The sequence below is a fragment of the Eulemur rufifrons genome, chromosome 16 (assembly GCF_041146395.1).
Source record: "Eulemur rufifrons isolate Redbay chromosome 16, OSU_ERuf_1, whole genome shotgun sequence".
NCBI classification, from domain to species: Eukaryota; Metazoa; Chordata; class Mammalia; order Primates; family Lemuridae; genus Eulemur; species Eulemur rufifrons.
Window position 1 is genome coordinate 87,374,525 of NC_090998.1, and position 6,732 is coordinate 87,381,256.

Below are 6,732 nucleotides of genomic sequence, written 5' to 3' on the forward strand. Positions count from 1 at the left end.
AAATGATTTTTTTTAGAATGTTCAAATCTATTTATTTAAATTGACATAAAATTGTATGTATTTATCATGTACAATGAGATGTTTTGAAGTATATATACATTGTGGAATGGTTAAATCTAGCTAATTAACATATGCATTATCTCACATAGTTATTATTTTTATGGTGAGAACACTTAAAATGTACTCAGAGATTTTCAAGAATACAATACATTAAAATTAACTATAGTCACCTTGTTGTACAATAGATCTCTTGAACTTATTCCTGCTAACTGAAATTTTGTAACCTTTGACCAAAATCTCCCTGACCACCCTGACCAACCAACGACACCAGCCTCTGGTAACCACATTCTACTTTCTATGAGATCAATTTTTTTAGATACTACATATGAGTGAGAAAAATGATTTTTTTTTTAAGACAGGGTCTCTCTCTCTCTCTTGCCCAGGCTACAGTGCAGTGATGTCATCGTAGGTCACTGCAATCTCAAACTCCTGGGCTCAAGCAATCCTTCTGCCTCAGGCTCCCGAGGAGCTGGGACTATATGCATGTGCCACCACACCTGGCCATTTTTTTTTTTTTTTTTTTTTTTTAAGAGACGTGGTCTTGCTGTGCTGCCCAGGCTCATCTCAAACGCCTGGGCTCAAGCCATCCTCCCACCTTGGCCTCCCAAAGTGCTGGGGTTACAGGTGTGAACCACCACCCCCAGCCAAAAAATGATTTTTTAAAGTGAGTGGTGAATACTAAAACCACAGCAGTCCTCTTTTCTGGCTGGAACCATGGAGGGTGTCGACTAGAGAGAAGAAAAAGAAGGTTCCTGTTGTGCCAGAAACCCTTAGGAAAAAGTGAAAGAATTTCATAGAGCTGAAGATCAAACGCCTGAGAAAGAAGTTTGCCCAGAAGATGCTTCGAAAGGCAAGGAGGAAGCTTACCTATGAAAAAGCTAAGCATTATCACAAGGAATACTGGCAGATGTACAGAACTGAGATTCGAATGGCTAGGATGGCAAGAAAAGCTGGCAAGTTTTATGTAGCTGCAGAACCCAAGTTGACGTTTATAATCAGGGTCAGAGACGTCATCGGTGTGAACCCAAAGGTCTGAAAGGTGTTGCAGCTTCTTTGCCTTCACCAGATCTTCAATGGAACCTTGTTAAGCTCAACAAGGTTTCAACTAACATGCTGAGGACTGTAAAACTATACTGGGGAGGACCCAAACCTGAAGTCAGTAAATGAACTAATCAACAAGCATGGTTATGGCAAGATCAGTAGGAAGCGAACTGTGTTGACAGATAACGCTTTGATTGCTCTATCTCTGGGTAAATACAGCACCATCTGCGTGGAGGATCTGATTCATGAGATCTATACTGTTGGGAAATGCTTCAAAGAAGCAAATGCCTTCCTGTGGCCCTTCCAGTTATCATCTCCACGGGGCGGAATGAAGAAAAAGACAGCCCACTGTGTAGAAGGCGGAGATGCTGGCCTCGGGGAAGACCAGATCACAGGCTTAGTAGAAGAATGAACTAAGGTCTCTACCATGATTATTTTTGTAATCTGGTCAGTTAATAAATAGTGACTGCTTTCAAATTGAAAAAAAAAAAAAAAAAAACACAGCAGGAGTTTAAAAGTAAATTAGTGACAAATAGTATATGATTCCGGCTGGGCGCAATGGCTCATGCCTGTAATCCTAGCACTCTGGGAGGCCAAGGCGGGTGGATTGTTTGAGCTCAGGAGTTCGAGACCAGCCTGGGCAAGAGCAAGACCCTGTCTCTACTAAAAATAGAAAGAAATTAGTTGGACAGCTAAAACTACATATAGAAAAAATTAGCTGGGCATGGTGGCACATGCCTGTAGTCCCAGCTACTGGGGAGGCTGAGGCAGGAGGATCGCTTGAGCCCAGGAGTTTGAGGTTGCTGTGAGCTGGGCTTATGCCACAGCACTCTAGCCCGGGCAACAGAGTGAGACTCTGTCTCAAAAAAAAAAAATAAAAAAATAAAAAAAAATATAGTGTATGGTTCCACTTATATCAGGTCCCTAGAGCAGTCAAATTTATAGAGACAGAAATTAGAATCGGGTTTGCCAGGGGCTGGGGTGGGTGGGATATGGGGAGTTTAATGGGTATAGAATTTCAGTTGGGGGAGATGGAAAGGTTCCAGAGATGGATGGTGGGGATTGTCACACAACAATGTAAATTCACTCTGCCGCCGAACTGTACACCTAAAAATGGCTAAAATTGCAAATTTTATGTTATGCATATTTCACTACAATAAAAAAATGCTTACTTTAAAAAGAAAAACGTTAGGGCCTACTGTGGTGATGCACACCTATAATCCCAGCTTCTTGGGAGGCTGAGGTGAGAGGATCACTCGAGCCCAGGAATTTGAGGCTGCAGTGAGCTAGCTCTGACTGTGTCCTTGCACTGCAGCCTGGGCGACAGAGCGAGATCTCGTCTCTTAAAAATAAATAAATAAATAAATAAATAAAGTTATACTAGCTAATTATGCTAAGTGAAAAAACCAGACACAAAGACTACATATTGTATATATGATTCCATTTATACGAAAAGTTGAAAATAGGCAAATCCATAGAGACAGAAAATAGACTAGTGGTTGTCAGGGGCTGGAGGTGGGGGTGCAGGTAGGGAGAGATTGAAATTGGGAGTGATTGCTAATGGGCACATAGTTTTTGGGTGATGAAAATGTTCTAAAATTAAATAGCAGTAATGGTTGCACAACTCTGAATATATGAGAAGCCATGAAATTGCACACTTTACAAGCATGAATTTTATGGTGTGTGAATTATTTCTCAATTAAGCTGTTATTTTAAGAAGTTATACCTGCTAGATATTACAAATTTGAACCATAAAAATATGTAAAAAGCGAGTCTGCCATAGCCCCAAAGTTAACCACTGACAGCATTTGGATATGTGTGCTTTCTTCCTGATGCTGAGAATCCTGTGTATATATACATAAGTGTTTAGATACATAAGTACACATGATACATATATATATTTGTGTGTGTTTTGCAAAAATGGGGTCCTATTATACCTACTATTCTGTAGCTTGCTTTTTTCCCTTCTTTTGAGGATGTATTTTTATGACATTCTCTCTAACAGCTGTGTGGCTTTCTATTGCCCAGCTGAGCTGAAACTTGATCATCCAGGCCCTTACCAATGAAGATTCAGGTTGTTTCCAGTGCTTTGCTGTTAGCAAACAATATACGTCTTTGTACATACATCTTGGGGCCCCTGGAATACTATTTCTGGGGGACAGAATCCTAGAAACAGGCTTGTTGCATCACAGAGTGGGCAAATCCTCACCTTCTACAGATGTTGACATTGAAGCCTGGACAAGTGACATCTTTGTCCAGGGTCCTCCAGCAAGTCAGTGGGAAAGAGGGTAGGTAGTGGGTGAAATGGGGTCAGCCAGGCGTGTCCTCTCACCCCCAGGAACACACACACACATCTGCCTCTGGCTCTGAGATACAAATAGCCCATGGGCCTCTGAACAGGTGCAGAATCCAGTGGCCAGACCCAACAGCCAGAGCTTCCTGGGCAGCAATGATATTCTTTCCCCTCCTCCAAAGCCTCTCCATGGATATTCCTCTTCCTTTTATCTTTCCGAAATTCACCTTGACATCTGTATGTGAAAATAAATGTACATCATAGGTCCTGGTCATTCATTCCCTCATTCATACATTAATTCTCACCAGTGCTCATTAAATGCTAACTTCTTCCACCCCTAATGGGTTCTTTTTTTCATCTTGCTTTGGTACCTCCCTCCTTCAAAGCCCTCCTGCAAAGCATGTTGGCCTGAAGAACGGTAAGCGGGAAAGCACACACCCTGCCCCAAACTGGTCACGGGCCTCCTCCGTGTTCCTGGCGCCGGTGTTCCCTGGGCTGCCTTTTTCCTTGCCCATTGTTATGCCAGATGCTGCCCACTCCTGGAACACCTGTAGTTATTACCTTGGAAGAAATCTGAAAGGATTCAAACTCTACCTGTAATGACATCTCCCACTGGCTTGCATTCAACTTGCTTTCCTGGGAGCAAGGTGTCATTCAGCTCAAACGTCACCACCTCAAAGAGGTCTTTCCTGGCCACCCTGTCTGTCCCTGTCATTCCCTATCTCCGCACTTATCACCATCTGGACTTCCCCTTGTTGATTTGTTTACTTGTTCATTGCCTGTCTTCCCCACCAGAATGTTAGTTGCATGGGGGCAGGAACCTTGTCTTGTTCACCCCCACAGGTGCTCAGTAAATATTTGTTGAATCCATGCTTGACTCTAAATGCAAGTACAAGGCCTGGAAGGATGTTTCAAACTGACAACTGTGGCTACTTCTTAGGAAGGGACTGGGATTGGGGCAGACAGTCAAGCTGGGGCTTGAGCTTTATTTTATTTTTAAATTTTTGACAAGAGTATATTCACTTCTTAATTGATGGTTGAAAAATAAAACAGAAAAGCACTGAATTAAGGGCCTAAGACCTTCTGTCCTAATCCTGAAATTATGGCATGATTTTGGGCAGGTGGCCTGATTTGCCTGTCTGTGGCTTCTGACCTCACCTATAAACACAGACCCACCTTCCACCCGAACCCTGGATTTACAGTCTGCACAGCATTTTCACGTTCATTATCTCACCTGATCACCCACAACCCTAGGACGCAGGCAAGGCAAAGATTATTACTCCCATTTTATAGGGTAGGACACTGGGGTTCACAGGGTGAGTTGCCTGGTCTGCAGTCACACAGCTGTAGTCATGCAGGTCCTGACTTCATAGCACGGTGAGCTGACTCAGATAATGAGTTTATAGAGCCCACAAATGGCTAATGGGGTCTGAGGGCTGGGCTGTGCAAGCTATTATTATGGCAACGGGATCAAGGTTAGATCTGGACCTGTCTTCAGGGACCTAGGCTGATAAGGACAGGGATATGACCCCTCCTGGATTTTAATGAGAGTTCTCGGTGGTCTTTGAAGGCCAAGATGGATGCCGATATCAGGACCCTGAGTGCAAGTCCTTAGTTTAATGAAAGCACCTGGAATTCTGCTTTCCTGGAGTTGCTTTCCCACAGCAAACAGGCAGGAGGGGGCAGTGCAGGGCTGGAGTCCGGCCACGGCAGCCCCTTCCTAGGCCCTGAGAGAGTCCACATTCTGGGCCTAGAGGGTGGCCTTCCAGTTTCGGATATACCTGGGGTGTGAGGCCGGGCCAGGTTGGCAAGCTGGGTCCCCAGGTCCTGGCTCATAATTGTATTCTGGACTGGGACTCGGTGAACTCTGAGAGGGTAAAATGCCCCAAGTCAGTCTCTCTCCTTGATAATTTACCCAAAAAGGCCCAGGTGACAAGCTGGGTACAGAACGTTTCAATCCATTTCATCACATGTTTACCAGGTATCAAGAGTCAGAATTTGAGTGATGACTAAAGGATAAGGCACTTTATATCTAATCCTCTCAGCCACCTTTATTTTCCCATTTTTAAAATGTAGGAACTGAGGCCCAGGAGGCACAAGCTCACGTGGCTGAGTGGGGGAAGTCAGGACTCAAGCCTGCCCTGCAAAATCCCTGTTTTTTCCACTCCCCTGAGTGCCGAGGGGTGATGAAGATGACTAAGACCCTGTTTCTTCCTTTGGGAGGGAGCGACAGACCCATTCCAGCTAGCTACTGCATTGGTCAGAGTGACATCACCACCTCTGTAGCAGATGGAAGCTGATTCATCTGCAGGGAGAGTGGGGAGAGGCATCTGCCAAAGGGTGGGCTGGTGGGGGTCTTGAAGGGAAGAGCAGATGGAGAGTGAGGCTGGGGAGGTTCCAAGGCCAGATGTGGACGGCTTGTATGCCCTGTGGCCCCGGGGCCTGCTTCCTTTAGGTCTTTCCCATAGGAGCCCAACCAACCACCACTCTGATCAGGGCTGAAGGGGACCTGGGTCCCAGTGGGGAGAAGCAAGGGGACTCTGCAAGACTGCCGGTTGTGGGGCTCGATACATCACTGAGTGGGCACCTGGACTGACGGGGGTGGGGGAGCCTGGGTCTCCCTGGCCGGCGCTGGGATGGGGGATGTGGAAGCGAGAACTTCCAGGAGCTCAGGGGTGTTTTAGGGCTGTGCGACTGGGTGAGGGAAGCTGGGGGCCATCTGGGAGTGCTTCGGGGTCTGCAGGGGGACTGCCTTCCCAACGTTTCAGCCCAGGGGTGGGTCGGGGAATCTGCAGTCCTTAGGAGTGGGAAGGAGACAGGATGGGAGCAAGAGGGAGGTGTCCCGCCTCTGAAGGGGCTAGGGGCCCAGGTGGGCCGCAGCTGGGAAGAAGTCACTGCGGGGAGGGGCTAGGTTGCGGTGACGGGGACTCCAGGGGCTGGTCCAGAGTTCTTCGAGGGCCTCACCCTGGAGAAGGGCTACCATGGGGTGTCCGGCCGTTTTGGGGGGAAAAGGGGGAGAGGTCCGCGTCTGGGGGCGGAGCCACCGCTGGGTGGGGCCCCAGGCCGCCCCCTCCCCGCGGGCGGGCCTCGGGCGGGGACGGAGGCGGCGGGCTGCCCGCGCCCGCGGCCGGCCCACAATGAGGGCTGCGGGCCGCGGTGAGTAAGCGGCGGCCGGCCGGGCCGGGCCACGCGGGGCGGCGGCTGCTCGGGCAGGTCGGGGCAGGGCCGGGCGGGGGCGGCAGGCAGCCCAGCCGCGACCCTGCGCCGAGCCTGGGCGAGGACACCGAGGCCGCGGCCCCGCCTCCGCCCCGCCCCGCGCCCCGCCGGTCGGCGCCCGG

General features: G+C 48.2%; 1 pseudogene; it reads left to right on the plus strand.

Annotated features, from left to right (window-relative positions):
• The first annotated feature begins 836 nt into the window (after positions 1–836).
• Positions 837–1,513, plus strand: LOC138397337 (large ribosomal subunit protein uL30-like; annotated as a pseudogene).
• The last annotated feature ends 5,219 nt before the right edge of the window (positions 1,514–6,732 follow it).